The following is an 11,797-nucleotide window of genomic DNA, read 5'->3' on the forward strand; positions in this document are numbered from 1 at the left end:
ATTTGTTTAATTGGCTCGTTCACCGGCACATTGACTCTCGATCGGAATTCTGAATTATTTATTTCAATCAGACTGAATAAATACTGTAATATTAAAAAATACTGTTGATGTAAATGCTAAAACTGAGTGTAGTCAGTGTACACATGAATGGTCATTTCTGTTTTGAGGACAAACAATGGATTAACATCCGTGATTTCAAGTAAAACACAGACATGGCTTATCCCGTCCGAATCTGCCATAATAATCACAGAGGACGTGGGGTAAAGATTACTTTACCCCACGTCCTCAGGTAATGTTAATCCAGGGGGAATAGGGCTTAAAACTGGGATATCTCGCTATTTAGACAACACAACATTTCGACAACGGAGCTTTGGCAGGTTAGCTACTCACCCCACGGAGGTTAGAGTTAGGTTTGGTTGTCGAAAAGATGACATGTAGAAAAAGCAACACTTGCCCGACTAAAACATCTTTAAAGGACCTACACCATGCTTTTAAAACTCTATTTTTTGTACAAATATATGCTCAAAATTGAGTCGACAGGTTTTAACCCTCAACAAACACTCTGACCATTCCTTTTGTTTCTTCTAGCTGTGCTAAAATGAGGCTCTCCAGCTGCAATACCAAAACGGCCTCTGTTTGCTCAGGGGCGCATCTAGTGGGGTTTTTCCACCCCTCCCCCTCCCCCCCTCCCCTCCTCTCCACTCCTCCCCGGACCCCACGTTGACAACAAATAATGTTAATATTGGGCCAATACAAAAATAGGATAATGTTGCAGCTCTGATTATAGCCTACTGTAGGTCTATGTTGTATGTTATAGGCCTACTGTCAAATGACACAGGGCGACCTAGACCAGACATTATAGAAAGTTAATCTACATTAGACAATCAACCCCACCCGCATTGTATTTATGTATAATGTATAAAAATGTATGAAATATAACAGCCCATAAACCATAAAACTGTCTCCGCGACTCACAAATGGGTCCCGACCCAGTGTTTGGGAAACAGAGGGAAGCATCCATTTCATAGTAAAGTCGACGCTGATTGTAGGCTCGCGGAGCAGCTCCGGTGTCTGGTCGCTCGGTCTGGTCGCTCGACCCGCTCCTCTTCCTCCTGGTTGGAGCGTTTTCATCCGCAGCGCAGCGGGCAGCAGCGGCCCCGTGTAGCCGGGGACAGTGAGGGGAGAGGCGGGGTGTTTTAGCCCACTCTAGCCGGGGACAGTGAAGGGAAGACCGGGGATGTGTGTGCCCTCTGTAGCCGGGGATAGTGAGAGGAGAGGCGGGGTGTGGAGCTCTTTCTAGCCGGAGATAGTGAAGGGAGAGGCGGGGTGGCCAGCTCCCTCTAGCCGAGGACAGTGATAGAAGAGGCGGCGTGTTTAAGCTCTCTATAGCCGGGGATAGTGAAGGGAGGACCGGGGTGTTTTAGCTCACTTTAGCCGGGGACAGTGACAGAAGAGGCGGGCTGTGGAGCTCTCTCAAGCCGGGGACAGTGAGGGGAAGACCGGGGGTGGAACAGCGATAGGAGAGGCGGTCTATCACGGACACAGAGGAGGAGGGAAGGGGGTCCGACCGGCATGGCCCCCCTGCGGGCCGGGGAGCAGCAGGAGGAGGAGGAGGCCAGCGGCGGCCGCTTAGCGGCGCCGGGACTCGGAGCGGCGGGGGGAGGAGAGGGGGAGGCCGGGGAGGAGGGAGGCTCCATGGGCGGCGGGGACACCGTCTGCTCCCTGCCCGGGGAGAGAGACCTGGGCAACGGGGGAACGGCGCGGGCCGGGGCTGGTTTGTGGTTTGTGGCAAAGGCAAAGCCAAGCTTGATCTGGGCTTGGGTTTCGTAACTGTCCAAAATTGAATGGTAGGGTTTTCTTTAGGGATGTCCCGATACCACTTTTTTGCTGACCGAGTACAAGTACGAGTACTTCATTTTGAGTACTCGCCGATACCGAGTACCGATACGAGTACAATTAATAATACAGAATGTCGTTAAATTATGTTTTTTTTTTATCAGATGTTCCTCACTTTCTGGCTGTATATAACACATTAAATTGCATTGCTTTCCCAGAACATGGCACAACTGCCACGCATTTCACTTCTTTTTTTTTTTCAGGTTTAGCCCATGGAAATTCCTGTACTGTGATGATGATCTTCTAGATCTGCTATGCTCAAACATTTTGTATTTTTACTTTTGATACTTTAAGAGAGAGAGAGAAAGGCGAAGTGGCGGAACACACAGGGTACTCGGGCGCTTTGTGAGCAGTATCGGACGAGTACCGATACCGCAAAATAGGCCGGTATCGGGGCGAGTACCGATACCACGAGTACCGATACCGCATCCCTAGTTTTCCCCACAGGACCATCGCCATTAAAAATAGTCTTTTGTTTCCTTGATAGAAGGGACGAAGCTTGGGTCCTCGCAGTCTATAACGTCACATATATAGTGCGATCCAAGAACGTTAGACTTCTCCTTGGACATGTTGATAGCAAAAATGTTGATAAAATAAAAGAAGGAAATGACTCTGTCTACTATACAGGGAGGCAGAGTGAGAGAGCACTGAGTGAGCAGTAATGGCGGCCCCAGAACAGTAAGCCAGCTGCAGATGGAGGTGGAGGCTAAGCAAATTAGAAACAAATGAGGGGCTGGGTTTACAACAGTAGCTCTGGTTTTTACCCGACGGGCGGGGGGGGGGAGGGGGGGGGGGGGCGTGGAAAGCTTTTCAACTCTGCCTTCCCAAAAACAGAGAAAGACACAATGGTCAGAAATAGGACTTTGTGAGGATAGAAGGTGCCAGTGGGACCCCAAAAAAAGGTTTTAAAATAGAAAAAGTGAAAATTCATGGTGTAGGTCCTTTAAACATCATTGCTACTATTAATGTAAGATGTTTTATGAGTTAACCAAGTCTCCTAGATCATGACATAACTAGGCCTACTGTCATTGTAACAAACAAGATTGCTTAAAAAATATATTTTGAGAGTGTTCGGCAAGTTATAATGATTTTAACTCTAGAGAGGCCTCCTGTTTCAACAGACAATTCTTGGGGGTATAGTGTGTGCCAGCGGCTACGTCATTGTAGTCCTTAGCGGCCATTTCTTGGGTAAAAACACAGGTGTTTCAATTATTTGATTGCATAGAACTAATGCTTTACTCCAATCAGAACACCTGTGTAGGGCTGTGTTTACCCAAGAAATGGCCGCTCTTAGAACTACATTTGGTACACCCTCAGTGGTGAAAGTGAGCCGGAACGGCCGGAACCCCCGTTCCGTTAAAACATTTGGGGCCGGAACGGAGTTCCGTTAAGAAAAGGAGAAGCCAGCTGTCAAAATCCCATGTTAAACCTGCCACAAACGCATGTCCAGGAAGAAAACAATAGCCTATACTAAAGTCAGATTAACATACAGTAGGCTACACAAGTGTTACTAGTTAGACTATGTTTTCTGATAAAGTGCTTCTAAATTATTCCCGTGGGTTTGTGTAGGTCAGCGTAATCGATTCTGTTTGTTTCAGTGTTTGACACGGAGCGGGTAGAGTAGAGGTGGGACGTTCGTGAACGAATCGAGTCGTTTGAACGGCTCTTTGAAATGAACGATAGGATTCGGTTCACAGTAGGGAGCCGTTCCTTCGAATGAGCCAGTCTTTTGAACGGCTCTTTGAAAGGAACGGATCCCAGAGATCCGGCTCACTTCAAAGAGCCATAAATCCCATCTCTAGGAGAGACTCGTACCGTGTCTGTGGCACTGTGCCTTTCATGGTGCCTGCATGCGATGCAGCCTAGACTTAAATACTTAAAACCTGTACTTAAATACAGTACTTTAGTAAATGTACTTAGTTACTTTAGATAACTGGTTATAATAATATTAATAATAATATATTATATTATCTGGAATTTATATAGAGCTTTCAAACATGCTTTACATGTGTGTGGGGGCCTGGGGAGACAACAAATAAGAGAGCAGGATATGGTGACTTGACTAGGATAGAATAATGTTGCTCTATCAGCATTTCTTCCTTTGTTGATGCTGCTACTGTATGTGTTTATGTGGATATTCTAAACAAAATGTTGTTGTACGGTGACCATAAACATCTTATCTTATCTTAGGTGATTCTGCTAGCCCTACTGCTTACCCTGTATGGAACAATGAACAATATGAAGAGGCTTATTATAGATATTTCCTTTAGGATTTCAATCATGTTTCATGTTACAGTAAGTGTAATGCCGTTGCCTAATTCAGGTGTAGGACCTGTAGTGTTTTTATTGTGTGTATGACTATGCCAAAATGCAGTTTTCTATGCATTTCAGGGGTTTTGGGGGGTTTTTCCGGCTGCGCAGCTTCGCCGCGCGGCCAATTTTGGGACAGTTCCGGCAAGAATTTCAAACCACTTTCACCACTGTACACCCTATACATGCATTAACACTTCTGCTGCCTCTTACTTTGAAGGGATGCTTGGTGCCTTGGTGCCACGCCGCTTCCTCCGTAGGCCGCCGCTATTATTTTGAAGGGCCGGGCGGGGTTGTTTTTGCGCAGATGGATTATCACTTTACTTCAAAGTTTACGTCATCTAGTGTTGGGTAGCGTTACTTTATTTGGTAATATATTACTGATTACTTATTACCTTCATTTTAAAGTAATATTTTTCGTTACATATTACTGTCCGCACTATATGTAATACATTACTTATTACTTTAACGTTACTTTTACCAAAATGTTTAAATTGAACAATTACATAATATATATATTTTTTAACAAATTGGCCTATCAATAAATAATTTAATTAGATTAGATTAGAACAATATGTTCTGTGTTTCTGGCGTTACGTTATGGGAGTGATAGCTCTTGTTTTGGACATGTTTTATCTGACAGCCCGTGCGTCGGAGAAAACATCCACCAACGCAGTGCTACAGTTCATGTCATGGGTGGGTTATATGATGCTGTCAAACCAGGCATTTGATAGTTCTCAGTAATGCATATATTTTAGCGTGTGTTTTCCCTTCAGTTGTTGAAATGTTGTGGTATTTAGTAGCTTACTAGGCTAATAATCATTCTAAACACCTGGGCGCGTTGACTCTCTGTGCGCAAGGGTTTCCAGGCACTCCACTCCACCAGACAGTGCGTGCCTGTAGGCACGTGCACACATAGACATCAAAGGGGCTTGAGCCCCTGCCCTTTTATCCGTCTGTAAAAAGTGCCCTCTCCAGACCATGAATGCATTTGTTTTACTATGGTAAAAGAAATGCAAATGTCCCCTTTCCATACCATAACTGAAGGCTGCATTCAAGAGAATTGTCCACCAACAGGCCCTTTTAGAAATGTCAGCCCCCATGCCTCTCTAACATTCTCTGCACGTCCCTGCGTGTCTGTGCCGGTCTGTGCGGGGCTGCACGCAGCAGCAGCACGCAGCACGCAGCACGCAGCAGACACAGAACTTCAAACTGCAGAATATAGCAGAGCGAGGAAGGCTGAAGGCACAGGAGGTATAACCTGGGTCCCATGACAAAATCCGTACCATGTTGGCTCAAAACGGGACAACGGGACCCTGGTTGGTAATGCATAAAGTAATGCAGTAACGTTATTATAATAATATAATAATTATAATAATATATTACAGTTTTTTTTTTAGTAACGCGTTATATTAGTCTTTACCGCATTTCGGTAATATATTACAGTAACGCGTTACATTACTAACACGCGTTACCCACATGGTCACCTGACAGTGTGGGCCCAGAAAAGTGTCATGACCGCGCCCATGAGTGCAGTTTGTACTGTAAACATGCCAGCCTTGGGATAAAAAAATCTTTTTTTGAGTAAATGAAGTCTCTTTATGGGCCTCTCAATGAATTTACAATGGAGGAGGTTCACTTCGCGTGCACGCCCAACGTGCGTTGTAAACAAGTTGCGGGATTTACCAATGCACAGTGGACCACGGAGCCATATAGTAAGTCATAATATATTTACTTTACTTACAGTAAGATTGACGGTGAGCGTCATCAACCGTTGATGACGCTCACCGTCAATCTTGATGATCAACGGTACCATGATATTAACCCTTTAAATGACGGTGAGGACTGTCAACGGCAGCAGATGTGTTAATGCATCGTTCCAATGGACAGCAGCAGCCGATGAGGTATCTATTTGCGTGTATAGTTAACTATAATAGTTTGTATATCTGTCTTGTGCAGCCACCATGTTTTACCCAGCTGTAGATTTTAATTTTCACTGGAAAACAAACTACAAAGGGTTTCATCTACCTTCAAGTGTTTAACCTAAAGATTCATAGAAATAAAATGAAACATGCATTAAGCCCCCTGAAGAAAACACAGAAAATAGACAAGTAGGCCTACATAAATTAGATGATACCTGGGCCAGGTGACAGAGGGCCATGTTCCTCCTGTGGCTCACTGTGGGCTGTTGAGCTGAAGTCAGAGAGAAATAATAATTAGTTGCTGAAATTAATTGCACAAATGTTCAATAGTGAAACAATATATATTAAAGCTGCAAGCAGCGATGACCGGGCCCTCACAGCTCTACCCACGTCACAAGGGGCAGCAGTTACACTATTACACTTATTGCCCCTTTACACTTATTGCCCTATTACACTATTACACTTATTACACTATTACACTATTACACTATTACACTTACTACACTATTACACTATTGCACTATTACACTTATTGTGCTATTACACAATTACACTTATTACACTATTACACTATAACACTTATTGCAAAATTACACTATTACACTTATTAGACTATTACACTTATTTTGCTATTACACTTATTGCGCTATTACACTATTACACTTATTGTGCTATTACACTATTACACTTAACTCTCCTACTGCCAGATTATTTATTTATTTATTGGGTCTGGCGCCATCAAAAAGCGGCTTACCTTTGCGACGTTATAGCAGATAGACAGACATTTATTTATTTATTTATTTTATTTATTTTTATTGTGCAATAGTGCACTTTGGTCTGCCAGGCAGCAGAGGGCGGCGTCATGCGAGAATGAATGTGAATTTGCCTGTTATGTGTTGAAGAAGAAGAAGACCAGTCACTGGCCACAGAGCCTTACAGCCAGAGGAAATCAACAAGGAAGTGAATTGTTCTCCGTTGATCTAACGCATAATGGATTTTTTACACCATCACCGCGGAAAATGTGTTTACAGTAGACGGCCACGCGACCCCTCATCAGCTTACAGTCATCAGACGAACGAACCGAACGAGCGCCGTATTGGCATCGAGGTTCTGTAAAAAATGGGGCGAACGTTAACATTCAAAGCGTGGGGAGAGTTAACACTTATTACACTATTACACTTATTGCGCTATTACACTATTACAGTTGTTACACCTAGACACAGTTACACTATTGCACTTATTACAAACCATTGAAAAGATATAGCTAATAGGAACTATCAATAATCGGCAAATCAGAAGAGGGGGCGGGGCTAACTTAAACCAATTAAGAACAAGGACTTTGAATCAAGTAAAATGACACCACCCACAAGTTTGTACGACAAACAGTTGAGTTCTTGCCAAAAAAAGGAACAATCAAGTATCGACCAATCAGAAGAGGGGGCACTTCCTGTTTGGCGAAGGAAGTTTGACGCTTCGCCACGGGCACGCCATTTTACGAAAACTCAAGATTTTGATAACTTTTCATCGTTAATGTGTCGTATATGCCGAGCGAATTTGACGTTGATCCAATTAACCCCCTAGGAGGAGTTTGTTAAAGTGTGACACATGAAAACGGTCCAAAATGCGCCAAAATGCCACAAAGAATTCAAAATGGCTGACTTCCTGTTTGGTTTCGGACGTGGCGCCCAGAGACTTTTTTGTGAGTCCGGACATGATACAGGTGTGTACCGATTTTCGTATGTGTAGGTGAAACCATATAGTGGGGCTGCGCCGTTGAAATTTTCTAGGGGGCGCTGTTGTGCCATTAGGCCACGCCCCCTTTTGATTTTTTTTTTTTTAAATACGAAAATTCTCACCACTTGTGATGTGTGTGCAAAGTTAGGCAACTTTTGGAGTATGTTTGGCGCCTCAAAAACGCGATTCATTCGGCGGAAGAAGAATAATCTTTGCAATTACAATAGGGTCCTCACACACTGTGTGTGCTCGGGCCCTAATAAGACTAGGAAAAATGTACATTCATAATTTATAGCAACTTGGAAGCTAAACTAATCACAATAATCTCATATTGGGGGCAAAAGGTACAGTTTAATGTGCATTCAACTTGTTTTATCTGGCTTGATTGACTGCTGCTACTGCTGCTGCAGACAGTATACTCAATCTATGGCTATTTCAATTAGTAGAGGAGCAAATAAAACATTGGAGGATATTTCTGATTAAACAGTGCCACATTGTCATATTTCTGCCAGGAGCATAGCCTAGGGTCCATTTGGTTACAGTGAGTAAGCCTACTTCTTTTGGGTCCTAAGACACACATCCTAACACTGACAAACAGACAGACAGAAAGTCTATGAGTGATTTCACAATATAAAACCATGTGTCCAAAATATTGGCTATGTATAGGTATAGTTGGTCAACCTGTGGATATTTAAAACGATGTGTCCAAAAGATTGGCTATGTATAGTTATAGTTGGTCAACCTGTGGATATTTAGAACAAAATAATATATATAATATACATTCTTCTGGATTTAAAGAAAATAATTCTGCCAAACCGCATATCCGACCAAGTTGGAACTGCACTCACTTGGATCCTTGGCGAAGGTAGTTCAATATCACCAATAAAGGATGTCTGTAACAAAGTTTAGACGTCACAGTCAGTGGATTAAATACTATCAGGGATCTCTAGCTACACCCGCACACACGCACGCACACACGCACTCACACACCCACGCACTGACAGACAGACAGACAGACATTTACTTCTCTTTCTTCAAACAGGCCTCTAGGCAGCCCCACAGGAAGGTGAGAGGATAGAAGGCGAGGAAGATTCCTAGACCGAACTCTATGCCATTAGCATAGTCCTCCTCTGTGGAGAGACACAATAATGACACAGAGCAAAGAGTTTATATACAAAGCATTACTGAATAAATTGCATAATGATCATAACCAGCTTATTAGAACCTAACGAGGCCACTTGCGTTCTCAAGATTATTTTGTTTTGAGAGATCCCACAGTTGGCTCCGAACTAAGGAAGATGGCCTTTCCTTACTATGCCTATAATATAAAGATGAAAGAAGTAACAAAAGATTTGTATTTATTACTTAGATTTGTTTTTTACTTGAACAAAAATGTGAAGATTCTTTTTAGATAGCATGTTCAGTTCTTTGGTTAGTTTTAGCATTTTTATTTAGCTTTTTGCCCATTTTCTCTAAAAATGTTTATGCCAATTCTGTGTGTTGTCACTGCTGTTGAGGAGCCCCCACCGGGAGGGCAGAACCTTCGTCCTACTCCTCCCGCCCCACACTCCCCACCTAAAGGTTAGAGGAGAGCCCTTGTTGCCGGAAGGTTGCCGGCCCGACTCCCCGGATAGTCAGGAAAAATCTGCGTGAGGAAGCAAATGGTCACAACTCCCCCAACATAGCTGAAGTTCCCTTGAGCAAGGCATTGAACCGCAAGTGCTCGAGTGGAGCTGCTCAAGTGGCCAACAGTATAAAGGGCCATACACTGAGCTCATTCACACAATGAGCACACAACAGGGGCGGAGCGTCCGGTTAAGCTGGGTAAGCGGCCGCATATCGGCCCGCGAACCGCGGGACGGGTAACGGGGCCCGAGCATTGTGGCTCGCATAACGGCCCGGTTCTGAATTGTTCCGCCACTGGCAAACAACACACACGCGCGGGCATGTACCGGTATGTGGTCGTGACAGAAAATAGACAATTTACAAGCTCACAACGCGCTGCAGGCGCGACGTGCTGTGAGCTTGTAAATCGTCTATGGTATGCGCGGTCCCGTACGACGGACGAAGTATACTACGCAGTTACTCGCTCCGTTTTTTAGAAAGTGTTTGTAGAAAGACCACATGACCTACTGTCTCATAATGTTAATTTTCGGGGGCTGTCATCACATCTTTAAAATTGTTCTAAGCCAAATGGAGGGCAGTGTTTACAAAAACTATTTAAAAAATATGGAGTCAAGAAGGCTACAGATATTAGTCTGGTAGGAAATGGGGGTCCACGCATTTGTGGATTTTTTTTCGACACCTGTTTTTTCTTTATCCGTAAAGGGTATATTTTATGATTCTGCCAGGTAACAGGCTGACATATCGTCCCAAGAGGTTCATTTCTTGTGATTTCTTGCACCTACCCATTCACTTAATACTATACAGGAAAAAAGCCCCCTCCCCCAAATATCTTTCGGCCGGATGACACACAAAGAATTTTAACATTATGATACAGTAGGTCACGTGGTCTTTCTCCAAACAGTCTGAAAAGGAGGCGGGCCGTATCAGTTAGTAGTGAGTGTATACTTCGTCCGTCGTGCGGTGCCGCGCACAACGAGATGCGTTGTTGTTAGCTTGTGGTGCGCACCGCACAGCTATTTTCGAGAGCTATTGTGTGTGTACACACACACACACGCGTGCGAAAGCACACACAGGCTACACACAGAGTGTATGAGCCACAGACCTCCTGCCGAGGAGGAGATCGCTGGACCCTCGTTCTAAGCTTGCTCCGGTCGGTCTGGTGCTCCAGTCAGGTTTAGGGGAAGAGACAGTATGGTATGGCCGACAAAACCGTCTCAGGGACGGGGAGAAGCGTGTTGACCCTCGTAACTAATCTCTGACACCTTTTTTGAAGAAGACTTGTATTTTTTTACCGATATAACCACTGATTTTATAGCGAATGCTGTATCATTTTTACACCTAGAACTGATAGTTTTAAAGTTGGTTTTGAAAGTCGGAAACACACCTCGGACAGCTTTTGTTGGGGCAGTTTCAAAAGATAATCATATGGATACTCGACTCCACCCCTCCCCCATATTAGCCCAATCAAATTAAGGTATTGCCGTTACTGTACAGAAAGTACTACTTTCAGTACAGTAACTACAATAAATTAATTTGATTGGGTAATTTAACATGGGGGTACATGACATCATTAAAAAAATTGCTAATTTGATAGCCTTAATTAGCTGTTTTGGCCATGTCACCCGACCTTCAAGTAGCATGTGGGGGGTCTAACTAGGGTTTTTTCATGATTCTGAATCCATTGCAAGCATTTGTTTTGCACAAAAAACATTCCTCGGCTAAAAACGGACCCATAAAACTATGGTTTTCTGGTGAAAAGTGATGAGTCATCAATTTCATCATGTCATGTGGGGTCCATTTTTAGCCCAAGGAATGTTTTTTGTGAAAAAAGAATGCTTGCAATGGATTCAGAATCATGAAAAACCCAGGGGGGGGGGGGGGGGGGGGGTCTTTTTTCCTGTATAGTAAGTGAATGGGAAGGTGCAAGAAATCATTAAAAATGAACCCCTTGGGACGATATTTCAGCCTGTTACCAGCAGAATCTTAAAATATACCCTTTAAGGATTAAGAAAAAAACTGGTGGCGAAAAGAAACCCACCCTATGCGCGTGGACCTACTACTAGACTATATGCCGTTTAAACTCTTCAGTATTCACTGCTCTTCTCCTGAAATCTTCCTGCAAATGTACTTTTTTCCACAGGTTTCTTTCACTGCTCAATTTTTTATGTAGAATGGTGCGTATTTTTGCAGAAACTCACGAATGGCAAGAAACCACTCCATTCCCATTGAAAAGCAAAATGCACCTTCATCGCTAGATTTAAGTCAGAGAAGATCATAAAAATAGCAAAAAAAAAGCTGATCTACAAGCT

Source organism: Nannobrachium achirus (genome assembly GCF_963921795.1).
Source record: "Nannobrachium achirus genome assembly, chromosome: 8".
Lineage (NCBI taxonomy): Eukaryota > Metazoa > Chordata > Actinopteri > Myctophiformes > Myctophidae > Nannobrachium > Nannobrachium achirus.